The 26,310-nt window shown below is 52.0% G+C and overlaps 1 protein-coding gene across 4 annotated transcripts in view; it reads right to left on the bottom strand.

Moving 5' to 3' along the window:
- Bcor (BCL6 co-repressor) overlaps window positions 1–26,310 on the bottom strand; it is a 119,824-nt gene that overhangs the window by 81,985 nt on the left and 11,529 nt on the right. For 2 of the 4 annotated variants that reach the window (XM_039099759.2, XM_063280047.1), the window contains exon 1: window positions 6,792–6,950. The exons of the other annotated variants lie outside the window; for them this stretch is intronic. The gene's annotated coding sequence lies outside the window, so the exon portion shown is untranslated. Of the gene's footprint in view, window positions 1–6,791; window positions 6,951–26,310 lie in introns of those variants that run through there. 4 annotated transcript variants of the gene reach the window in all.

Below are 26,310 nucleotides of genomic sequence, written 5' to 3'. Positions count from 1 at the left end.
ACGCCCTTTGATAGCCTTAGAATGCTTTGCCATGTGCTATCCTGGCACACATCTGCAATCCCAGCATTCAGCGGGCGGAGGCAGAAGGATCAGGAGTCCAAAGCCAACCTCAATAACACCCATCAGACCGGATCTGAAAACGAATATTGGCTCCCCCACCCAAAATGAAATTTTTTTAGTCATGCACAGGTGTTACCCCCTAACATTTGCAATCAATATGATCTAGTTGTCTGGGTGGAGTCCTGAGGAAGAAAACACAGGACACCAGCCCCCAAGTCTTCATTTAGCAGATTGGGCTGAAGATGTTTATATGAAAGTATAAAAAAAAAAACACACCATGGAATTATGGCTTCAAAATACAGTCTTGGCCGAACGGTAATGGTGCACACCTTTAGTCCCAGCACTCAGGAGGCAGGAGCAGGCAGATCTCTGTGAGTTCGAGGACAGCCTGGTCTACAGATCGAGTTCCAGGATAGCCAGAACTACACAGAGAAATTCTATCTTGAAACAGACCCTGCACACCCCCTCCCACAAAATTCTTAGGGCTGAGAAAGGGTTCAGTGTTGTGCAGCACAAGACTCTGAGGTTAGATCTGTAGCACCCACATATAAACTGAGTGTGTCGCCTTGCACCTTCGACTTAGCAGGCTGAGGCAGGAAGACTTTATTCAAAGCCAGCCTAGGCAATGTATGGAGATTCTGTCTTTGAGAAAAACTAGAAACATGGCTGAGGCTACAGCTTCGTGCTAAGGAGCTTACCTAGCATGTATGAGACTCGGAGTCCAATCCCCAGAAGGGTGGAGGGAAAAGAGAAAAAAGTCCTAGCCAGTTGTACATGGCGTAAGCCTGCAGTCTCAGCTACACAGCAAGCTGAGTTAAGACTGAGGGAGCCATGCTTCCTGAGCTCTGGGCAGCACGAGACCGTGTTTCAAAACAGACACTTGAACTGGCCGTGGGGGCAAGCATACACCTGTAATCACAGGACCCAGAAGGTTTAGGCAGGAATTCAAGAATACCCTGGGCTACATATCTAATTCCAGGCAGGTCGGGCTCAGTGTTAAGAGTCCCCTCCAAAACAAAGACTTTCTCCCAGCTTTTGTGTGAGAGAGGAAGCAGATTCCTAGAAACCTGGGGTGTTCCTCCCACTCCCTAGCAAGAGCCATCAGCATAGTATTAAAGAGACTGAAGAGACTAAAGCTAAAGGTTAGGGACAGAATGACTCTGCTCACCACCCAGGAAGAACCACGTGATCTGACACCCATCCCCCCACCCCCTCTTTCTGTTTATAGGGAACTTCTTGTGCTTGCAGACCTTCCGTACACAGAGCACAATCGGACTTTCACTCAGCCTTGGATCCAAGTTACCAAGTGTTCACAACAACTCAAATCCCGTAGCTACCAGGCAGGGAACTCGGGCCATCCTCAGTCCCCCGGGCCACTCTGGAGAAGGGAAGGGAACCTGGATCCTGCTCTTTGACAGCTTACTCTCTCTTGGAAAGCTTTCACGGGAACCTGGAACTACCCACCTAAACCAGAATGAGAAAGTACTGTTCAGAGAGGACTGCAGAGCGGCAGGACGGTTTCAGAGACTCAGGCTGGCTGCGGAGGGAGGTGCCCAAATTTGGGGGCAATGAGGTCTGAGTAGTGGGCCGGAGAGGGCACACTGCCAGCTCTGGTTGGCCCAGAGCCAGGGAGTCTGACTGAACTTGGGCCAGCCCTGTTGGCCCACAGACTCAGTACGCTAACTGCCCGAGTACTCCTAGCCCCTTTGTTTACACTTCCCTACAGTTCCCCGGTAGTGTTTAGGAATTCGCTTTGAAGGTTCCAGCGTGTTTCGCCAGTGCTTAGGGAAACCAAGAGCAAAAGGCTGGGCCCAGGCCAGATGGCTCGAAGGAGGGCACCTGTGATCACACTGAAACACCCCAAGGGGCAAGTGGAATCTTGAGGGCACAGAGGGAGTGTGCCCAGGGAAGGGGGATTGTATTTAAGGCAGTTCTAATTCTCTGCTGGGGGACTCCCCTCACAATTCGAAACCTTGGAGATTCCCAAGTTTGTTTTGTTATGGGAGGCAGTATTCCCTTATCGAGTTCCAGAAAGAGTCAGGGGGGAGGGAGTGGAGGGAGGGAGGGAAGGAGGGAGGAAGGGAGGGAGAGAGAGAGAGAGAGAGAGAGAGAGAGAGAGAGAGAGAGAGAGTTGGGGGGTGGCAGTGCTAGTTGCTCTTTTCTCTCGGTCTGGGGCAGCAGTTCAAGCTGGTTGTGACTTGAAAAGCTGCATTCTTGATTTGCATCAAAATCTCTCTCTGGCCCCCAGGGGAAATAAAGTCCGGTAGGCTTTCCAAGGAAGGGGAAGTAAAGGACTCATGTGACCTCTGCCATCATCCAGACAGAACAATCTGGAAGGCCCTGGAGCTTTGTCCCAGTTTAGGTTGGAGGTAGAGAGGTTCCTGGCCCTAAGAGGCTGGTAGCCTCACCTCCCTCCGGGAATCCAGCTGTATACAGGCGAAGGGGTAACCGTGGAGCTCAGGGAGGGGCTGACTTCCTTCTCCATGTCCTCAGTGGCTCACCCACAGTCCTTTATGTCCTTTGTTATCTTGCACATAAAAGGAAGGAGTCGCCCCTGCTGGGTCATTTTTAGGAGTCTAGCACTTGAGGCCCCAGATGTCCAGCATATTGCTTGGCCTAAAGCAAGTGCTTAATAAATGCTAACTGGTTAAAATAGTGAGCTAGAAAGAACCCCTTTCTCCAACCAGAAGTCCTCTAACTCGAGTTACCTGTGCTGGGTATTTGGTTTCACTTTTTGTCCCGTTGACCTAATGTTTTCACCCTCTGAATTCACCAGGGCTTCAAGAAGACCCAAGGTCTTTCTAGACCCACGACCACCACGTTGGTTTGCAAGCTAGGGCTTTACCCCCAGTTTGGATCATAAGGATCCTGCCAACTAGGCCTAGAATTCAGCTGATCATTCTCAGGTTCCTCCGTGCCTGGTCAGGGTAACTTTACCATACACATTCAGTCACTGGATTCTTTGACACATCTGTTCCTGTCTCCACGGCCATTTATACAGTCCCAGCTCCTGAGTTGTAGCACATGAGCAATGACTCCAAAGCCACAAAAGGGCACTTGGACCCCCTCCCCCCTGCACCCCCTGCAGCCAATGTTGTCTAGAGCTCCAATAAACCTCCCTCTTGCTTCCAGAGGATGACAAGGCCCGGGTTTAGGGGTCTGTGGTCTCTGGATTTTCCCCTTCGTTCCCATTTCCCCTTATTTCCCCGTTGCCATTGATGTGGTGTCTGAAGCTCTGCTTAGGGTAAACAAAGTGATCAGACCAGCTCCCTTTCTTCCCGCTCTCAGAAAAGTCACTTTCTCTGCTTAAGTAATGACTGCTTTTTTCCTCCCAGCCTCCCCTCAGCCCGCGTATATTAGTGCAAACTGCCCTGGGTAGAGTTTAATTAGGTACCAACTCACCCAGGGGCAAATACCAAGGACCCCTCTCAGGTTGAACAAATGGGACCCAGACTTGATAGAGGAGCCTGTAGCCAGCCTCCCCTGGCTGATAAGTGACTGGCGGCCAGCGGCCAGCGGGGTAGAGGGCTGTCCATTCTGAGCTAATGATCGCCTTAGGCACCAAGTGATGGAAAACCCTGGCAGGTTGGCAAGCTGCAGGGCAAAGCCAGGGACAATTGTATGGACCAGTTTAACATGGCTGCAGGGAGAGATGGCATAAGAAATGCAGCCTCTGTGTGTGTGTGTGTGTGTGTGTGTGTGTGTGTGTGTGTGTGTGTGTGTACAGGGGTGTACACACTTGCTTGTGTGTGTGCACATGCTTGCTTGTGTGTGTGTACATGCGTGTATGTGTACATGTGCGTGTGTTTGTGTGTACATGTGTGTGTGTTCGGGTGGCTGCCTTTTCTCTCTAGTTCCCCTGCTACCTTCCCCTAGTCCATGCTCTTTCCTACCATTTTCTTCTTCTGTTTCTAGCCCACGCGAGTTGAAATTAGAAAGGTCTTTGAATTCATTTATTTGTTTTAATAAAGATAGCATTTTTAAACAGCATATTTGCAGCAATTGAGTGTTAAACTAAACACCAAGCCAGCTAAATGTGTTAGGGGGAAATGAAAAGTCAGTTTACAAGAAACATATAATTAACGCGTTCTTTGACTTTCCCTAAGCTTTTGTCTGGCACAGGACAAGACAGAGGCGCCATAATCAACTTTAAATAAATGAAAGATCGCATCCAGGCAAAAAGGGGACAAAAAAAAAGTTTAGAGTGGAAAACAAAGGCCAAAGAAGGGATTTGGAGCAGTGGAATAAATATGCTTAAAAATACATCTTTTGTTCCTTTATGGTTAGTCAACATCCATTTTCTCCTTCCCAATAGGAAGGCTCTAGTGTGGACTCTACCTGTGAACAGCCATAGAAACACAGACCTGGAGGGGGAAGGGAGATGAAATGAGGCACCCACAGGAAATGCATGGGAGTTTCAGGAGCTTGATAAATCCAGGCTAATGGAAATTACTATTGCACAACACAGGAGTCTTGACGTGGCCCGACTTCCAATAAACGGTTCCCCTCCTCACCCCTTGGAGAAAGTGAAATAAGACATTAGACTTTCAATAATCTCATATGGTGATGATCAATCAAAACCCAGAGGAGAAGGCCAATTTAGAGAAATTGTATCTGCTTCACTGGGCGAGTGGAAGCAGGGAGCTGAAAAGAACACTGTGGTCGCCTTTGATGTGTGAAGTTGCTCCCAAATGACAAACGCCAAAAAGCACTGCCTGTACACATGGGGTCTTTTCAAAGACAGAGGGTGCTCCAAAGGCCCGTCTAGGGCCGCTCACTGTGGGGACCTGCCTAGGGGAAAGCACATGGTTAGGCCACATCAAAGCTACCTATTTCTATTATCTGGTGGCTACTTTAAGTTGGAGTTGCCATCTTTCTCGGTTGTTTTTATCGCCACTGAAGTTTATTTACTGAATTAACTTTTAATGGACCCTCGACTTTGCTCTTTAGAGTTACCTTCTAATACTTGGGCCTTTTTAGCTAGGCCTCCTCCAGGCTTTGTGACCAGCTTGCCTTTGTGACCCTAGGTCCCTATCCCCTCCACCCCGTCCTGGAGGTGAAGAGCTCGGCCTCTGTTAACTCCTTGACTGCTGGCGTCTTTTTGTGTGTGTGGCTACTAAGCACCTCCTGTTGATCACTGCCAAGTTCTCAGGTTGAAGGAAGGAAAAAGGATCTCTTGACCATTCTGACTGGCTTTCCACATGAGCCTGAAAATGTCGACAAATTTGAAACATCTGCCGGGCTGCTTTGGTCTGATTGCTAAAATATGCCGACCTCAAGCCCCCTACCCCCGCCCTTTTTAATCTGTTTCATATTCACAAATTAAGCATTTAGTCTGGGTAATAAATCAGGGCGGTTTACGAGGCTCACACGAGACAAACAAGCGAGAAGGGCGCAACACAAGCCCTTGGAAGAGGAGCTGCCAGAGCCGAGAGCTCCACGCACTGGGCAGCCCTGGAGCGCCCCGAAAGGCCTCCCGCACCCACGCTTTGGCAGGTCCAGAGGACCAGGTAAAGGATACAGATGAACAGTTCTAGCCTAGGCCCACGCTCCCGGAACCCTGCATGTGAACCTGGTGTACCTGGCCTGCCCCAGCTCCAAGCACCTCAGCGCCCCTGCCCTGCCAGGAAGCTGCTGCTGGCAAAGGCGACCAGCTCACCTCACACACGCCCTGTGGTAGGCCCATTAAGTCTCTCCCGACAGAGAAGACTGGATCCCCTCCCCCACCCTCTCCTATCCGGCTGGGCTCAGCCTTATAGATTCCAAGCCTACACTAACCAAGGAAGCAAAAGAGTGCCCACACGTGACTGCAACCAAGCCTGGGCATTAACCTCTCTGCGCCCCGACCTTTTCCCGCTCCCCTACCCAGGTTTCGAACCCAACTAGCCACAAAGCTACGTTCAGATTTAAATGCGAAGCGGATGGCGCCCTTTGAGCGAATAGGGGCTTTACAGGGGAGTTGAGAAGGGGACCAAATACACAAACGGGACCTGTCCCCGCTGCAGAATCCCAAGCCCCAGCTTTTAGTGGCCACGCAAACTCAAGGGTCTCTTATTTGTGCGTTTCCCGCCCTCCCCGGATTACCCATGAGAAGTGGACCTTGAACAGCGGTTTCGGGTCAGTCTCGGACCCAAGACCTTGAGAGACCTCCCTCGAAGAAGAAAGTGGCTCTGGAGTCACCTCGACTGGGCCTTTTGTCGCCCTGCTATATACTCAAGTTCCCTAACGACTGGTGTTCTTGATGCTATCACTGGACGCGGCGGGGCGGGAAACCCAGATCCTGGCCGCACAGCCCACCCGGAACCTAGGGAGAGGGTATAGAAACAATTCCCCCAACCCGCAACACAGCACAAACGTCACCCTTCCTCTTTCCCTAGCACACATTCCAACTGCGAAAGCCATTACCGCCGGCGCGCGAGAGACTTTTAAAATATTTACAGCCCGCTCTCCGCACGGTAGCCTGATCCATCTTGTGGGCGCGGAGGCGGGGCGTTCGGGCGGAGGAACGGAGCCCGGGTGGGGGGCGCTAGCTGCTTCTCCCCACCCGCGGCCCCCAGGTCCTCTCGGCGCCCCCACTTCGTAACCCCCGGCTGGGGAGGCGACCCGTGCCTGTGCGCAGCGCCCCCGGGGGCCCTGGCCGGGCCGGAGAGGGCGGGGGACAGAGTCCGGGAGAAGGGAGGGCAGGGGAGCTGATTTAAAGGTTCTCACCGGGAAGCGAGCAAAGCACAGACCTGAGAGCCGCCGCGCGGTGAAATCCGAGGAGCTCTCTTGGCGAGGAGGGGCTGTCAGAGGCCATTTATCTCTCGCCAGAGTGGAGGCTCTGCTCCCACACCGCCCGCGAGTAACAATGGCAGCGAGCAGCAGCTCTGCACGCGCTTCAGTGCATGAATGGATTGCGGAAGATGCTTGCGCTCCGCTCCACTCCCGCGGCTCCTCGAGCGCCCCTCCCAGCCCGCCGCCCCCGCCCCCGCCCCCGCCGCCTCCCTCAGCCCTTGTGGGCGCCTCGCGTCTCGGAGGTTCGCAAGTTGGGCCCTGTAGCTTGGTCCCTTTCACTCAACCCGCCTCCGCACCCCCCAATCCTTCCCCCCCCCCCGCTCCCCTCCAGCCGTTTCCCAGGGCCTTGGCACCTCGCCATCGATTGTCATTAGGGGCTGAAACTTGACACTAGCCTTCCCGGCCTCCCCGACGCAGACACCCCCGCCGGCTCGCTCCCTCTCTCTTGGCCCTGGCAGCTCGCGGCAAGTTTACTTTCAAGGAGTTGGACCGTGTTTCCGCCGCAGAGGCCGACCGCATGCGGGCCGGGGAGGGGGGTGAAGGGGGGAGGAGGGAGTCGGGGTTCCGAAGGGTGTCACCTGCCCTGAGGCCTAGGGTGTTTCCAGGTGTTCGCTGGCTTTCAGCCCAGTCACTCCCAGCTCGCTGATCCACCGCGGGTCCCTGCCTTTGGCACGTGCGCGTGCACTCTGGGTACTCGGACCCCAGCCTACAAGTCCCGCCAGCAGGACAGCGTACCCAAATTCTTCAGGGCGACTAACAGTCTCCAGAGTGTAGGGAGAGGGCCACAAACAGCGAGGTCAGCCGCAGAAGTGTGCCCCCCTCGACTCTGCAGTAGGAGGTCTAATAAAAGCCCCTCGCCAGTTTCGGCCTGGATCGGAGCGAAGCAAACCCAAACCCTCTGAGGCTCCTGTCTCATAGTCCTGAGAACAATTTTTCTAAAGACTGGGGACCTTCTAGAAGTGGACACACACAGCGACCCTAAGCCAGTGTCCAGTAACCCGCGGGAAAAGGCTAGGTTTCGGGAAGGCAGCTACACGTGCGCAAAGGCGCACACTGGGAGGCAGAGCGCGACCCATGGACCCAGGAGACTGGTGAGGACAAGCGAGAAGCTGGCAGCGAGACAAAGCCAGAGGAGAACGCCAGGAAGGCTCAGCCGCAGACCCGGAAACACAGGCTGCAGCAGCCGCCTGATCCCCGGCGCGGAGGCGTGCGCAGCCAGGCCCTGCCTGGCATATCTCCATTCATGTGCCTAGTGACGAACGCACACCCCGACTCTAGGCGGGCCCTGCTGCCAGAGTTGGTCTCTGTCGGTCGGGGGCAAATCAGGTGTGTGGAACTTCCCAGCAGAAGACGGAGTCCCCGGGGAAGTCTTCATGGATCCAGGCCCCTCTGGCATCCACCTTTCTCCGAGCTTAGGACAAAGATAACAGGCTTATAGGTGGAGCGTGGTCTCAGGAGTGCCATGGTTCACTGAGTTTCCATTTGGGCTCCCCTATGGTGGTACCATTAGAGCATACTACCCACTCTGGCTTTCCAGCAATTAGGAACCAAGCTGGGTTTCCCTCAACCACTAGCACTGTATGTAATGCAATTTGAGAATAGACCCGGAGTAGGTACCTAGGCTGTCTGGCCACAAGCAGATTGGCACGCTGGGCCAATCAGTACCTCCCAGGTTCTGCTCCCCTCCGGCTACCTACGGCCAGCTCTGCTGCACTGGTCACGGCTGCAAAATAGTCTCTCTTCCCTCAAATGAAACCAAGGGCTTCCCCCGCTGCCATTGATTGGCTTTGCACATGCATGCCCCCTGTACCCACACTCTGGGATATCCACATACCTCCTCTGGCCCTTTCTGTCTCCTTGCTGGTGGTCCCCTAAAAACCTGACTGTCTAGCCGAGTGGAGAAAATGGGTGTCACCTCTGGGTGGCCAAGTGGAGGCCCCTGAGGAGTAGAGGACAAGGCCTTTAAAAGGGAATGGGCTTCTGTCTTCGAAAAAAGACACCCAGGAGGGGGGAAACAGGAATGGGGGGTGGAATCAGAAAGGGAAAGCCAGCACTAATCCCGCAGCCTGCCTACCTGGGGACGGCTGCAGACAAAAGGCTTTCCCCGGAATATTATTATCTCCTTTGCAACAGCAGTTCCATTCAGCTAGAAGGGAGACAGTGCAGACGCCCTTGTCCACAGCGGCAGAGGAGGAAAACTGCCCCAGAGGTTAAGAGAGGTGAGTGGACAGGATAGAAACTAAGGCTACGGAGCTCAGCTAGTGGAGTAGGCCTAGGGTTTCCTGTTCAGTAGTCTGGTGTGCAGGTCCTGGGGTGAGTGTGGAGAGGGGAAGGGTGGTTACTGGCTAGGAACAGACATCCAGTTAGGGAAGTCCCGGAAGGAAGGACGTGGCTCCACACCTCTTCCTCTGTCTGTGTCTCACCCAGGAGTCACAGCTCTTTCCATTAAAATCCAGAGTGGGCCCCCATTCCTAGGCAAACACTGTAAAGTGCCTCCCTATTCCTTCAGCCCGGAGCTATTCCAGAGGTCTCAAGTCAGCCTTTGGAGGCCCCGCTTTGCTCAGCCCTCCCCTCTGTCTGCCGTCCCTGCACCACTCCCACCACCCCCAGCCTTGGCTGCAGGATGCCTTGCATCCAACTGTGGTTTCCGGGCAATAAAACAACTATTAAAGTCACAGGCTCGGCTGGTGATTTGCATCGCATCCTCTCATGCATGGATTCAATATTTAATACACAATATTGAATACGGGTATTAAAAATCAATAGCTAGGGACCCCTGGGGAGGTGTCACAGTATGATCCCGATTCAAGCTACAAGCAACTCCTCTAAAAAAGCAGGACAGCAAGTTCAGCCAAGCTAACCCAGGTGCCAAGGGAAGCGAGGAGTCAAAGCTACATCGCAGCTTCCTGATATGCTTAAGGGTACCATTCCTAAGTTGAGCTAAATAAAGCAAAGCTAACCAAAAGGTATGTATGCCTATGGCCTTTACTGGCTGCGGGAGGGATGGAGGAGGGATGGCGAGCTGTTTCCATGCAGTCAGCCAGCCAGGTGCACGGAGTTGTTTGGTTGCTGTTTGTACTTTTCCTGTGGTTCAGGTCTTGCATGCAGGCGCTGAACTTTTCCCATCATGATAGCTCGGGTTCCTAGGCCTCAAGACATCCATCACTGCAGGCCCCATGGGGAGCTCTCGGCATAAGCTTTTAGGCTGATGAAGCAGGAATTCCAATGGCTAGCTTGGGATATTCTTGGTATGATAAAAAAACAAACACGAATGCCTAACTCGTGGGGTCTTCGGAGCTGGCAGAACCTTCAGGCTTGGTGGTGGCAAGGGGGTTGAGGGGTGTGACAGAAGGAAGGGGCCAAGAAAGCAAGATCATCTGTTAAACAGACAGGAGACAGCAAGCTCCTGGGATGTATAATTATCTTTTCAGGCCTGAAGAGGAACACCAATTATTCTCTTTCTTATCAAAACAGAAATATGCTTTACCCTAAAAAGGGAATGAGGCATTCCCAGAGTGATTAGGTGGAGGTGAGAGAGAGTAAACATTTTTCAGAACTCCGACACCCCCCACCCCACCAACTATAGAAATAGAAGAAAATTGACAATAAGAGACAACAACTTTAGCTGATTGGAAGGGTCTGGAGAACTTAGACACCAACAAAACCCTAAGTGAACTTGGCCTGCCGGAAGTACCAGCCTACACATCAAGTTATCGGATTAATTCTGTGAAATTCCTTTGCATCATACTTTAAACCAAGACGGAAGGAGTGGGAAACCATGCTCTAGTATAACCAGATTAGAAAGAGACCTCAGAAAAACCTCATAGTATCATCTGGGTAAAAGTCAGAGGCTAAGACCAGAGGTGTGGAGAAATGGCAGTCAATGAGCTTATAGTCTCCAGTCTTTGTTCCCTAACAGTTGTCAGAGAACCATCAAAGCCAGGGTGGGAGGGACACCCTTCCCAGAACCCAAACAGGAAAAGCAGCTGCTCTCTCTCGGTCTGTGGAAGATCCCCTAATGGTGGTTCACTCACAGATCCTGGGAGTTTGCCTGTGTCTATGCATGTGCTTCCTGGCTTTTCACAACCTTGTGCCTTGGTCCTGTGAAATCCACTAGCAATCAATCTATGGGCATGTTTGAGAAAAAACAACTGAGCTCTTGTATTGTTGTCAGCGGTTTCTTCCTGAGTCTACCAAACTTTCTAGTCCCACCGTGCCATGAGGCCAAACTCTGAGCCTCTTATAGGCCCCTACAGTTTACAGGCTGCACAGATAGATGCCATCCAGTACAAATGTGTGGCTGGGACAACCGATGGCTGACCAGAGGTGGCTGGGAGGAGGGGGGAGCACCACAGGCTTGAAGGGGACCCAGCTTGGGAGAGCTGCACCTACAGAGCCCACAGAGTGTTCTTTTTTCCCTAGAGCTGCCTGGTACATCAGCTCAGAGTACAAGCAATTTTGTGGTATTTGGGTGGCCTAGACCCCAAAGTGTGGGAGGCTCAAGGGATTTGCATACCAAGTTCCAAATTGTGGTGTTAACTAGAGTAAGAGACCCAGTAAGATAGAGAAAATGATTTTCCTGCCATCACTGCCTGCTCCTTTGTAATGTTTTCCTGTTAGGAACCAAAGCTAGTGGAGTTGTTCTTGGAGGACCTCTGGACTGCTATTTCCTGGTGCAAGGCTGTCTGCCAGGAGGTTCCCTGGTTTAGCACCAGGAGCCTCGAATCCGGCGGGAATCCTCACACTTCCACCAAGAGTCCCAGTCTCTTTCTCTGTCTCTCTGTCTCTGTCTCTCTGTCTCTCTCTCTGTCTCTCTCTGTCTCTGTCTCTCTCTCTCTCTCTCTCTCTCTCTCTCTCTCTCTCTCTCTCTCTCTCTCACACACACACACACACACACACACACACACACACACACACACACACCAAACAAAAACCACCACTCCCAGAACTGTTGAAGTGAATGCGAAGTCTGACGCCAGGGTCAGTGGAGGGACTGTCCCCATCACCAACAAGTTGCTGGCCTTGATAACAGCTGTGGGAGGGGGAAGGGAGCCGCAGGCAGCCACGACTGAACGGTTGCGATCTAGAAAATTCAACAAGAGGCCGCCACAGTGGCGGCGGCTCCAATTAGCTGAGCCAACAGGGAAGGCAGAGAGCTAGGCAGCGGCCCTGCCGATCACGCCCCGGGCGAGCAGGCAGGAGGGGGCGCGGGGCCTCGGAGCTGCTCGCCCCGGCCGCCCTCGCTCGGCCCCTCCCGCGGGTTCTCGGAGCGCGCCTGGTGTTTACATACTGTCCTTCCGACACGGGATCAAGTTTCAGGCCGCGCTAGAGGCGCCTGGAGCGGGCCACAGGCCGGGGAGAAGGGAAGAGCTGGAGCGGGATCTAAGGCCGAGCTGTACCGCCGAGAAGGCCGGGGCGCTCGTAGTCACAGTTAGCGTAGCCCTCCCTCTTTGCTTGGGGTGAGATGTCTATCGCGTAGGGTAGCAAAGACAGGTGGAGCTGCGGAGCGCTGTCCAGAGGGAGAGGCACCTCTGAGTCGTCAGTGGAGTCCAGGGTGCACCCCGAACTGGGGGATAGGGTGGGGTGGGGGTAGGCTGTCTGAGGGGAACCCAAGGACTGCTTTGAATCCCCCTGTGATCGCTTCACTCCTCCCCTAAACTCCTTTGATAGACTACCGGATCCAGACTGTTGTTATGGTTGTGGTGGTGGTGGTGGTGGTGGTGGTGGTGGGGTGTCTATGGACTGCAAAAACTCAAAATTCGAAGCGACCACTCGTCTTTCCTTGCCCACACTGGCCCCAGCGCTGCGGAAAGCCTCGGGCGAAGTGCCCGAGGGCCTGGCAGCCCGAGGGTGCCCGGCGCTGTCAAGTGTGGGCAAGTGATCTCCAGCTGCAGACACACTGTAAACATCCGCGTGTGAGCCCTCCTAGCTCAGGGTGAGAACCTAACCCAAACACAAGTGTCCTCTCGGGCTTCCCGAGAGATTTCTGTGGCAGGAACTGAGGACAGAAAGCCCCCCACCCTCACACCAGGACACCTGCATTCAAAAAAGAGTGCTCTGAACCTGCACAGGCGCCAGGTGCTGCTAGGAGGGGATACTCAGCCTGCCCCCCTACCCGCTGAATACTTGCTTTGTTCCGGGAAACCCGGGAAGCATTAGGCTGCTAACCCCCAGGGAAACACAAAACTTTTCGAATCTCAGAAAGGGCGGTTGAATGCATTTCGAAGTTCCCAGATCGGTCAAGGAAGGGAAAAGCAGATGGAGGGAGGAGATCGGGAGACTTCCGAGAGAGGCCAACAGACAGTGTGGGAGGAAAACCGCTCAGGGTGACCAGGCCGGAGTCTCGGGAACTCAACTCGGCGTGCTGGTGCTTCGCGAGTTCCAGCGAACAGCCGGCTAGGCCAAGTGGTGCCTGCCCAGCCGGCGGCCGCGCCAGCTTCCTGCCCTGCCCAGGACCGCAGAGCAGTCAGGGACGCCACCTCTGGCTGGCTTGGTATCGCAGGAGGATGAGGGTGTACAAATAAACCCCGAATCTCTCTCTCTGCACAGCGCCCCACCCCCATCTTCCGCAACACAGTGGATCCAGGCCAATCGGTGGGTCATTCATTTTGGGTTTTCAACCTGGGGTGAAAGGGAAAGGTTCAGTGAGCTAGCCATTACGGTTGGGTCAGTCTGAGATATCTTAGGTCTCATTCGTTGACTGCCTGGCCCCTCAACTCCCACTCCACCCAACCCCATCCCTATCTCCACCTAGCTGAGGGTACCACTAGCTTAGCGATATAAGGGATACAGGCAAAAAGACGAATGGAGGTAAATTTGCCACCTTTCTCCTGACTGCCACCTCTCACTTAGCCTTCCCAGCATTCAAGGAAAGGGAGGGCACCTAGGCTCTGTCCCATCCCCCGTGGGACGCTCCCCTCTGCCTCTCGGAAGCTCAGACTGCGAACGAGGGTTTTCCCCCTTCCCCGTGGGCTCGCAAGGTTTTTAACTTCCTCTAAACCTCCCTCCTCGCTCTGAAAAGCCCCGAGGAGAAGAGCAGAGAGGAAGCAAGCCGCTAGTGTGCTAAATGAAGACCATGTGTGAGGGTGGCGGCATCAGAGTGCCGCGGCCGAGGAAGGGGGTGGTGAAGGCCGGTGTGCGGCCCACGGCTGGCTCCAGGTTGAGGCAGCTAGCGACTGGCCACGGATAAGTGTGAGTGTGTGTGTGTGTGTGTGTGTGTGTGTGTGTGTGTGTGTGAGAGAGAGAGAGAGAGAGAGTGTGAGAGTGTGTGTGTGTGTGTGTGTGTGTGTGTGTGTGTGTGTGTGTGTGTGTGTGTGTGTGTGCGCGCGCGCTTGGTGGACAGGAGCTGCCGCGCCGCTGGGGGCGGGGGCGGGGGCGGAGCCCTGACTTCCTGGGCCACAGCTGCGACCCAGGGCGCAAGAGCAATCGTGCTCAGCGGCGGCGGTGGCTCGGGCCCGCCACGCTCGCAGCTGAAAATCAACAAAGGGAGGCGGCAGGCGAGCGGGGGAGGGGCGCGGCTGAACGCTCGCTGGCTGCTGTGGAATAATAAAAAATAATTAATAATGATAATAAGAGAAAAAAATTCGCCGGCTTTCTGGGCACTAGGTTTCCGTGGGACTGCTGCGGGAGGCGCGCTGTCCTTGACGCGGCCTCTCTCGCCTGGTCTGCCTGCCCCTCCCCCTCCCTCGCCCCCTCCCCTTCCTGGGAACCGGGAAGAGAAAGGTCTGCAGCTGACAAATATTATCCATTCTCCCCATCGATCGCGGAGTGTACAGATGTGAGCGCTTGATGTGCCCGCGGAGCGGCGGATCCTCCCTGCTCTCTCGCCGCCCCCCTCCTCCCCCTTTGTTCTCCTCCCCTTTCCCTCTCTTTAAATAGATTTCAGGGCGCTGCCTGTTGGAGAGCAGCTGGCGATCTCTCCAGAGAGAGAGAGAGAGAGAGAGAGAGAGAGAGAGAGAGAGAGAGAGAGAGAGAGAGAGAGAGAGAGAAGCGCGAGGTGCCCTGTCACCACCCTCCCCTCCCCCACCTGCCCTTCCCGCTGCGAGCCCACCTCCCCTTTTTCCAGTTTCCAAAACAGAAAACACCAGGAACACCCACGTCCACTGCATCGCGAACCTCGAAGCTTTTGGACGCTTTGCGCTGTCCCTGCGCTGTCCCTTGTTTCTGTGAGGAAAGGAGGAAAGCGCAGGGAGGTTACATAGCGCCATGGCAGAAGATCCAAGGGTCGAGATCTTTCCTCGGCAGCAGCAGGGACAGTGCCGGGTTACGCTGAGAGGGTACAGTTTACCCGTTAGGGATAGTCGGACAAGGCAGCCCCTTTATTCCCCTTTTGCAAATGGCAGATTAAGCCCTCAGCGCTCGGCTTCAAAGGGCCCCGGCCGCTCCGCAAAGGGTTAACCCTTCGGCCCATAATCGCAGACACGCACTCACACTCACACGCGCGCACGGTGCGCCCTCCCCGCTCGCCGGAGAGCTGGCCACGGCCCGCAGTGCACCCGAAGCTGGGGGAGTAGCTTGGGGGAGGGGCGGGCTTAACCAGGCCGCTCGAGTGAGCCGGGGCCACCTCGCCGTCTGTCACTTAAATGATTGTCCTCCGCTCCGCTCAGTGCGGTCAGTACGGGCTGTTAACAGGCAGTTGCAATCAGTTTCCGAAAGGTCAGCCAAGGTCCTCCCGCTCTCGCAGACGGAAGGCATTACGAAACCGCTTTTGTATCTGCAGTCACTTTAGAAAACGAAGCAAGGAGGGGCTTCACCCCAGCGCCTCCGCTGCTAGGAGCCCTGAGAGGGTCGTGGGCGTCAGGGAGAGGGAGCCTGCGCCCCCGCGGACTGGGCTGGGCACGGAGGAAATCACCGGCCAAGTGACCTAGGCCCTTCGTGTTCCGATGGGGAAGCGGAAGGTGGGCAGGCTGTAAGGCAAAGAGAAATGGGAGGAAGTAGGATAGACCTCTCAGTTCCCCTCCTCTCTGGGCCTGCAGCCCACACCCGGTCCCGGACCGAGGTGGGTGGCCTTGGGGGACAGGGAGACCACCGCTCTCTCTCCTAGACTCTCCAGACATGCGTAGGTGGTGAGGAGGGTGGTAGGGGAAAGACCCTTGTAAAACGAGCGAATCACCGCACGGTGTCTGAAGACGCTGCTGCTGCTGCCGCTAGAAGTCGTCCATCAGCAACCAGTCCAACCTGCCAGTGATAATGTGCGATCAACACCAAATCACCCCCGCCAGGCGCGATCCATCATCGCAGCGCGCCGCAGGCCCGTGTGAGCCTGACTCGCCGCTGGAGGTGGGGAGGGGGCCTCGGAGCAGGAGGCGGTCACCCAGCAGACCCCAACTCTGCACACCTGGCTGCCTCTCCTGAGGACATTCACCTCAGTGTTCATAACTCTCCAAGTTCCCCATATGCAGGGCGCAAACACCGTGACTTCTCAGTTCTGGGCCCGGTCACTTAGGAGTCCGCGTGTCCTCCACGCCCAGTTTACCCTGGTCACACCCAGCAAAGCCATCCTTTTCTTAGCTTTGCCCTGTGTGTACCCTCCCCCCTCCTTCGAGAAAGTGTGGCTGGCGGGAAATTAATATTTAATATCGTGAAATTGATTAAAGGGCTGGAAGCCGGCGATGGGGTGGGGGAAGGGTAGGGTCTCCGAGCATAATTAAAGATCTGGGAATAGTGGCCGCTTCTGGTCGGCCCGGGCCCCACAAGGCCTTTGTGAGGCCGAGGCGGGGACGGTGAGGCTAAGACAGCAGTAGCCTAAGAGGCCCTGGGTTCTGGCACTTGCTGGGGGTGGGGGGTACTTTCTGCGAAGTCTGGAGTAACCTAAGCTCACCTAGGTGTTACACAGAAAACTGAGTCTCCCTTGCCTTTCTGCATCGTGACCCTTTCTAGCCACTGGAGCCAAGGTTCAAACATTTCAAGTTTTAGAACTTTGCTAGATACCTCTTCACCGTCCAGGGGGTCCTTAACCTCCTCTAGGCCGGGTTTAGGAGGGACCTCCAAGGAATGAGTCTTCTGGGACTCTCAGACCCTGCAACTAGGGACCCCCAAGGCCAGGCTTGCCCAAGGCCCCACCCGGACCACTGAAGCCTAGGGCAGCTTAACTCGTTCAGCTGCACTGCAGATGGGGCCTGCTGATCCAGGCTGCTGTCTCCAGGGAGTGACCGAAACCAGCTCGGCAGGCAGCCTGACTAGATGTTTAAGGTTACAGTGCTTCCAGTGAGGGGCTGAGCTGGACAGGGATTAGAGATGGTGGTGCAAGTGAGGTGCTCCAGGCACCTGGGGAGACTTTAGGTAGGTGCGGGGGGGTGGGGTGGTGGTGGTGGGGAGTCTTGTCTCTGTGAAAGCTTTAGCAATAGGATGCTTGAGCCTGCCCAGGTGAAGTATGGCTTTAATCCCAGAGGCAGAGGCAGAGGGGCAGAGGGGCAGAGGGGCAGAGGGGCAGAGGGGCAGAGAGGCAGAGAGGCAGAGGGGCAGAGAGGCAGAGAGGCAGAGAGGCAGAGAGGCAGAGAGGCAGAGAGGCAGAGAGGCAGAGGCAGAGAGGCAGAGGCAGAGGCAGAGGCAGAGGCAGAGGCAGAGGCAGAGGCAGAGGCAGAGGCAGAGGCATACAGATCTCTGAGTTTGAGGCCCTTTTTAGTCTACAGAGAGAGTTCCAGGGCAGCCAGGACTACATAGTCCCTATCTCAAAAAAATTTTTTTCCCTGATACTTGGTTTCAATGATGGGGTGAACCCAACTCAGAGCCCAGACCTTTGTGTTCATGGGCTGTTTCGAACTTCTGGTTTTGTACATGATTTGTTTATTTAATTTATTAGAAATGGAGGGAGTGTGTGAAACAGTTTGAAAAGCATCAAGCGCACAGAGAAGAGAAAGCACAGTTGGAAGACAAGTAGCAGGAGCATTGATCCTCATGAAGCAGGAGACCCCGAGGGCCGGCCTGACTCGAGGTCCACTGTAGGGAAGGTCAGGACCACAGAGGATTAGGCTTAGCCTAGGGTTTATGGCTGTATTTGAACAAAGTGCTGAGGGGCTGCATACACTAGGGCAAGAGAGCGGTAATTAAAAGAGGAGCTTCTGGAGAAGGAAAAAGTAGCCTGTGTGGCTGCTGAGGAGGTGGGAGGAGGAAGTGTTTTCCTTCAGAAGAACAAGCCAGTGCAAATGTTATGCAGAACGACTTCACTTCATCCAAACAAAATGCAAAACTTCACATTCAGCCTCGTTTTCCAGAGCTGATATGCAATGTGGGAACTTTAGACAGAACCTTGAGGTGGTAGGAGGTGTCAGCCAACAGTTATGAAAGGTAATAGGAAAGCTTTTCTGGGTACTTATCCCCCACTCCCATTGAGATACCACCTGCACCAGCCTCTCCCCGGTGTGGGGGTGTGCACGATGGGGATGTCCTGACCTCTCAACCTGAGCCCAGCCTGAGATCACTCAGAATGCAGCATTCATCAACGCCATTTCTGGTAAATTGGACTTAAGGTTTCTAGAAGGAAGACAGCCTACTCAGATGTCAGAGCAAATGTGTGTGGGGGGTTGGGGAGACACTCACTTACTCTGGAGCTTTTACTAGATGATACTATAGATTCTCCAAGACATTCCTCGTGACTTCAATGGCTGTGCGCTCTGTGTCTTATAAAGGGGTTTTCCTTAGTGGCTACGAATATTGTGGAATTGTGCGCCAAGGTTGGAGGAAATGTCTGGGGTGTGAGGCCTGCACCCAGTAGTCCCTGCTGCTCCTCTACCACCGTGCAGAACCTAGAAGCCAGCCCCACACTCCTTGTTCCAGGAGTCCGGGCCCTACCTCCTAGTAACAGGAGTCCCCAGGCATACTGGGGGAGTGAGAAAGTAGTCTGGTGTGATGCTACACGTTGTCTGAAGAAGTGGACTGAGCCCCTGGGTCGCTCCCGCCCTAGGAGGTGCGGCTTCCCGCCCGGGGACAGTGCTCCCTCTGGAACGTCGTCCCCACTGTGGGCCACGTGGACCCTCTTCCCACAGGCGACAGCGGGTTTTAATTCCGACTAACCTGGCCAGCACGTTAGCAACTCTGGGCACACAGAGCTTGGTCCCTGTGGCCCAGGACTTGGGCCTCTGTCCTCAAATGTAGTGGGAGGTGTGAGGTGGTGAGGCCTGCAGCACAGTCCCTAGCATTCGAGGGCTTTCCAGGCCATGCTCTTTCAGGACAAGAGAAGATTTGAAAGTTACCACGGTTTATAAGGGCCTTTCATTGGAGAAGGATGTAACTTTATGTGTCCATTTTTTTAAAGATGTAAAACGCATTGAAGAAAACTTGCTGAGGATTTAGGGGAATACAGACATGCAAAGGTGAATTTTTTTAAAAGACACCTTGGGTCTTCTATCAATTTACAATCTTAGTGGAAAGGCAGAATTGCAAATGTCTAGACAGGAATAAAAGGGCTGTGAAATCGACGTAAATCAAAGGACTGGGGGAAGGATCCATAAAATTATTTTTAAAATTGCCTTTATTTCTAGAAGTGTAGCTCAGTGCTGGGGAAGAAGAATAAGAATTTATTAACAGTAATCAGGGTGTGGTGGCACCCAGCACTCCCAGGAGGCAGAGTCAGGAAGAGCTCTGTCTTTGAGGATACCCTCATCTATGGAGTTCCAGGACACCTAGCGCTACACAGAGATAGCCTGTCTAGAAAATACACATATGTACATACATACATACATGCAGTAAACTTTATTAACAGAGTATAGTTTCAAGGAATAACAGTCATTACTCCAGAAAGATTGCTGTTTAGGGAAAGGGGTGAAAATATATTTAAACTAAGGGAAACACGAAGAATGAGAAACTCTGGACTCAATGCAAAGCTCCTGACATTAAGTGGGTGGTAAAGAAACAATTTTCAACCAAAATACTCCACTTGAAACCAGTAAAACTCTGACCCCATTTCATTAAAAGTAAAGGTTTTAAGAAAAGGCAACTAACCTGGGTGGGACATGGTGGTCACAGAGTCAGAAGCTGAAGGACCTCAACAAGTCGAAGGTCAGTCTCATCTATGTCCTGAGGGCTGGGACAGTGACCATGACAAAGATGTGAATGTTAATTCTACCAGGGTGAAGTAGCCCAGCCCTTAAGAGCAGTTGCTGCTCTTGCAGAGGACTAGAGGTAGATTCCCAGCACTCATTTTTGTCCAGTTCAATTCCAACACTAGGGGCTTCTGATGCCCTCTTCTGGCCTCTGTGGTTACCTGAACCCATGTGCCTACACACACACACACACACACACACACACACACACACACACACACAGAGAGAGAGAGAGAGAGAGAGAGAGAGAGAGAGAGAGAGAGACAGAGACAGAGACAGAGACAGAGAAAGAGACAGAGACAAGTTGGTGGGATGAGGGGGTGGGGAAGGGAGGCATGATAAAATAGCTATTTTTCTAAGTGTATCTTCCAGTGTTTTGATGGCATGTATCTGTGTACCATGTGCAGGCCTGGTGCCTGAGGAGGCCAGAAGACAGCATTGAATCTCCTAGAACTTGAATAACCTATGAGCTACCATGTGTGTGTGAGAACCAAACTTTGGCCCCCTGGATTAGTAGCCATTGATCTTAACCATTAAGCTATTTCTCCAGCACCAAATACCTAAATATATCCCTAAAGGGAAATAGGGCAGAGCACTTGGGAGGCAGAGGCAGGCAGATGCCTGTGAGTTCAGAGTCAGTCTGACCTACAGCATTCTAAGACAGCCAGAGCTACACAGAGAAGCCTTGTTTTTTTTTTTAAAAAAAAAAAAGGAAATGTAATCACTAAAATTCTTTTGTCTGATCAATGAACAACCTCTATATGATTATAAGATGTGATTGTAATTATAAAATATGGGAACAAATGTAATAATATCTTGAGATCTCACACCATAATGAGGACAGGGAAAAGTATAGACATAGAAAATCTTCCTTTACCACCTTAAGACATCAATAGATGACATTGACATTGGATTAGTCCTCAGGAGGTAATTTAGTTGGTAAAGTGCTTGCCTAGCATTTATGAATCCACAGATCCTGGTGGCACATGCTTGTTGTCCCAGCTCTGATGAAGTAAGACTCAGAAGGATTAGAAGTCTATAGTTATCTTTGGCTGTATAGGACTTTGAGGGTGCGTTACATAAGCTTCTATTTAAAAAAAAAAAAAAAACCTAAAGTGAAAAAAGAAAGACCAATACGTAAGTACTTAGAATAGTAAAAGTTTGAGAATTTCCAGTCACCATGATGCAACTGATATCCATTCAACATACCACCGCAGTCAACTTGCTTAAAATCCTTGTATGGGAGTGAGGGTGGGGCTGGGGGTGGGGCTGGGATGTCCACAGTGTAGGAGGCAGGCAAGTGGCCTGGGCATGTGGCTCAGAGATACAAAGGCTGCATAGCACGCAAGAAGTTCTGAATACCATTTTCAGCACAGAAGGGGGAAAAGGGGAGGCCAAAGGACACACACACACACACACACACACACACACACACACACAGAAAGAGAAAACTCATGAAGGGGATGAACTCCCTGCTCTTGGTCTATATATTTGTGGTTATAAGGGCACAATAGGCACTTAAGCTTAAATTTGTCTTTCTATGGAGAGAATCAGTTATTCATTTCCATCTGAATACCTTTCCTTTCAAAGTTGTGCTCATTTGTGTGTAGTGAAGTTTCTGGGACCCCCGAACCCAGTGCCTTGTATATGCTAGGCGCTCTAGCACTTGCTAAGCTACTCCAGCTCCTTAGTGTGGCCTGTGGGCCACAGGAAATTCATAAGGATGTCGTACCACCTTGTGAGGTCTTATCCTCCAATGCTTAGACCAAGTACACAAAGGCCTGTCATCATCAGCACACCTTAGAGGTCACATGCTCAAAAAGCAAAGAAACTCTCTGCCTCACCCCAAATCATCCCACCTTACTTTCAAAACTACCCTTGACCCTCTCTACCCCAGAGCAGAGAGTAGTTCCAGTAAGGTAAGAACACCAGAGCCTGTAGATGAGAGAATGACAAAAGAAAAAAAGAAAGAAAGGAAGGGAGGGAGCGAGGAAGGAAAGAAAGAAGGAAGGAAGGGTAAGGGAAGGAAGGAAGGAAGGAAGGAAGGGAGGAAGGAAGGAAGGAAACCCAATGTAGGGCCTACTGCTCTAAGGAGTTGATCAAAACTGGCTTGGAACCTTAGGCTAGTGTACTGTGTTCTCAGGACATCTTTTGCCTTCTATCCTGCCTTCTGCCATCTTCTTTTTTTCTTCTTGATCAGAGGCAGGCAGGGAGGGGCTCTCCTTTTGCTCCCAGTCCCTAGCCTATTTGTTAACTCTGTAAGAATTAGAAAACAGTACCCATGAGTTCCAGCCCACATTTTCTGGCATGGCTGGGGATCATTGTGCAACACACAAGCTACACAACCTGATAAGATGACCCCTGCCTAAGAAGCTAGCTACTTCAGGGGCTACATGCAAGTGTCACTTAGCTCTGACCCACAAGGCTCCTGATAAATCTGACTTTCTTTTGTTTTCACTGTAAAAACTAAGCCAGCAGACCCTGGTGACCTTAAGGGAGCTGTGGAAAACCAGATACATACTGGCAAGTGCTGGCAAGAACAGCAAAGGGAAATCAGGGGTCACCTACGGCTTCTCTATTCAGTAAGGACTTCCAGTGAGATCTAAAACATGAGCCACAAGAAGTGCACCCCAAATCCTTGCTGAAAATGCTATATTTGTCAGGGTGAGATGGCTCAGTACTTAAGAGTACTGACTGCCTCTCTAGAAGGTGGGTTCAAATCCCAGCACCGGCATGACTGCTCATAGTCATTTGTATCTCCAGGTCCAGGGGCTCCAATCCCCTCTTATGGCCTATGCAGGTGCACCTTGCACATGGCGCACAAACACACATGCAGGCAAAATACTCATACACATAAAAAAATTTTAATCATATATTCACTAGGTAAAGGGACAACAGCCCAGAGAGAACTTTTGGATGTTCAAAAATGGGGGAAATGATTCACTCTGATTTGAAATTTAGGGAAGGTGTGTCATCGTAAGGGACCCGGGGAAAATAATAACCACAGATTCCAAAGCCAGACAAAATCATGTTTTTCCAGCACATTTTTATCTCTGTCTCCTAGTCAGAGCCACAATGAAACAGCAGATCAAAGGCAGAGGCAAATACAATTATGCTGCCTGTGAAACCCCTAGCATGAAATTAGAAGTCAAATTCTCCATTCAGGGGTTAGAGACAAGGATAATGGGAACCTGGGGCCCTGGAGATGTATCCAACCCCTTTCAGTCACAACACTATCCGTGCTGAGTATTTCAAACCACATCGGAGGTGGGGGCACAAACAGCAAGTATTCAAGTAATTCTCTTTTTCCCCTTCACACATACTTTAGGAACTATGCTGACAATATTCCTAGCTTTGAGCCATAAAGATATCTTTATATTGGGGTGTGGGATTATTTGTAAGGCAATCTTGACAATGTTGGCTTGGAACAATGGAGGGCCGCTGCTTCACCAATGGCAGGTGAAAGAGAACGGCAGACATGGGCAGTCTCGTCCATTACCTAGTTCTCTTTCAATGCTGAAATGCCAAAAAGCTGTCTGACCCACCACTCAATCCTTCTTCCATCCTTCCCGCGCTTGACAAGCTCGTGGAGAGAGCTGTCTTTTGATATTTTCTATTTTTCATAAAATCCATATTTGCCTTATCGCTGCATTTCTTTTTCCCCTGGCCTAATTTTAGCTCTCTGCTTCCCCCTGCCCCCCGTATAATTTACGAGGCCTCTGGAGGGTATAAGTATCTATTAGAACGTAGAGTATTCTGTTTAGAGCCACTGCTAATTAAGCTTAGCTCTCAAGAGTGCCTATCTAAAAGAACTGCAGGGACAAAAATGGAGAAGAGACTGAGGGAAAGGCAGTCCAGTGACTGGCCTAAGTTGGGATCCATCTCAATGGGGGTGGGGGTGGGGCTCGCCAAGGCCTGACACTATTACTGATGCTATGTGGTGCTTACAGACAGGAGCCTAGCATGGCTGTCCTCTGAGAGGCCCTACCAGCAGCTGACTGAGACAGATGCAGATACTTACACCCAGCCATTGGACTGAAATCAGAGACCCCTATGGTTGAATTAGGGGAAGAACTGAAGAAGCCAAAGGGGAGAGCAGCCCCATAGGAAGACCAGCAGACTCAACTAATCCAGACCCCAGGGAGGTTCCAGACACTGAGTCACCAACCAGGCAGCATATAAGAGCTGGTCCTAGGTCCCCAGCACATACATAGCAGAGAACTGCCTAGTCCGGCCCTCAAAGACAGGGGGTAGGAGGAATGGGATGAGGAATTGTGGGAGGGGGGACTGGGAGAGGAGGCAAAGGCTGGATTGTAAAGAAAAGAAAAACCCCTTCCCCCATGGTCCCAAGGTCTTTGCCACTGTTCTTGAGGGCTGTGGTGTATATCCTTTCCCCTTGAATTTTCATGGACTATGACGCCAACTATGATGGCAACTAGTGGCTATGACAGGAGTGACACAACATGACCTCCAAGGCCAGGTCTAGTTTCAGCCTTATTTGCTGGAGTTGTTCTTAGTACGCAAGGTGCTACTCAGAAATTCTGTCCTACCACTCACTTTGGTCACCACACTGTGAGGAAGTTCGGGCCTCAAGGGGAGCCTTGAGTTTTTGCTGTGGGATGTATATTTAAGGGCCCAGCCAACAGCCAGACCTAAGGAGGGATAAAGATGCCCCTCCATGATTCCAGCCCCGAAAGCTAGTCTTTTCCTTCCCTGCAACTGACATGTGGCAGAAGAGAACTACTGCACAGAACCCTGCTAAATCCATGCAGAAAGGGGGAGGGGTGGGTTAAAAAGAAACTAGATGGCTTATTCACGCACGCATTCGCACAAGCTCTCTCTCTCTCTCTCTCTCTCTCTCTCTCTCTCTCTCTCTAAAATATAAAAACAAAAGTATTAGTGCCAGGGAGAGGGTTCTGTACATCAAGGAACTGGCCATGCAAACTTGAGGATTTGAGTTCGACCCCTAGAACTCACAGTGGAAGAAGAAAACACATACCCAAAAGCTATCCTCTGCCTTCAGTACCTCTTACCATGAAGTGACTATGCATGAATGCGCACAAGCACACACACGCACACACACACACACACACACACACACACACACACACACACACACTAACAATGCAATTTAAAATTAAGGAAGTGCTCTTGGTCCTGTAGTTCATTGGTAGAGTGCTTACCTAGCATGTATACACAGCCTCATTCTCTCTCTCTCTCTAGCACTGTAAAAAAGACGAGGGAGGAACAAATCTAAAAAGGAGGGAGGGTGGGACATCTGAGATGGAAAATCCTCCACTTTTAATAATACAAAGTTCAGTGCATACCTTTAATCCCAGCACTCTGGAGGCAGAGGCAAGGGGATTTATGAATTTGAGGCCAGCCTGGTCTACAGAGTGAGTTCTAGGACAGCCAGGGCTACACAGTGAAACTATCCCAATACCACCATCACCACCCCACCGAAAGAAAGATGTAGGGTTGGGGATTTAGCTCAGCGGTAGAGCACTTGCCTAGTGAGCACAAGGCCCTGGGTTCGGTCCCCACCTCCGGAAAAAAAAGAAAAAAAAAGCCAAAAAAAAAAAAAAGAAAGAAAGATGTACATGTGTGTGTGTGGGGGGGTGTGGACAGAGGTGGGCAGTTCAGAAGATCCAACACCCACAGGACAGCTCACAGCAGTCTGTACCTCTAGTTCCAGGACATCTGACACCTTCTTCTGCCCCACAACAACACCAAGCACTCAGTTGGTACACAAACATACATGTAGACAAAAACCTCATAAACATAAAAATGGCTTGTTTTAAAATTATGGGGTCTTTATTCTTTTGCTTGTTTTGCAACAATCTCACTATGTAGCCTAGACTACATAGTGAAATTCCTGCTTGTGCCAAGTGCCCAGATTACAGACATATGTATCTCACAGCATTGTAAGCATCACAAAACCTCTCCAGCATAGTGACCTATGCCTTTCTGAGAGTAGATTTCACACTCTCTTTCCCGGAAGGAGCTTCACCGAAGACCCTGTTGTTCTCTCATGACCTACACCGGCTGCCCAGGCAAGCAGCAGAGAGGGCAAAGCCCTTCCATCAGCAGGTTTGGCTTTTCCGCCTATTCTCTGCCCCCCCCCCCCCATTTCTCTTGTCTCCTGTAGGATAAAAATGCCTGTCTCTGTGGTTCGAAGATGAAAAGGATGGGTAGGTAAACCCAGCTTACGATATTCTCTTCCTCGGTCCTTTACAAACTCATACTATTTTACTTCTGACAGTCCAACTTGTGCCACACCCCAGACAAGTGAGTTTCTATTCACAGGGCTAGGCCCTCCTGCTGAATCACCCCAAGGGGAGCCTACTCCTTGCCCATTCCCCAGGCAGGCAACCCACTGACCTTGGCTTTCAGGCTGGCCTCCTGGGAGAGATTGCAAGACACTGAATGTGAAAGA

This window comes from Rattus norvegicus, chromosome X (assembly GCF_036323735.1).
Source record: "Rattus norvegicus strain BN/NHsdMcwi chromosome X, GRCr8, whole genome shotgun sequence".
In the NCBI taxonomy this organism is placed as follows: Eukaryota; Metazoa; Chordata; class Mammalia; order Rodentia; family Muridae; genus Rattus; species Rattus norvegicus.
The sequence above is the reverse complement of the archived record's forward strand: the minus strand, read 5'-3'. Positions and strand labels throughout refer to the sequence as shown.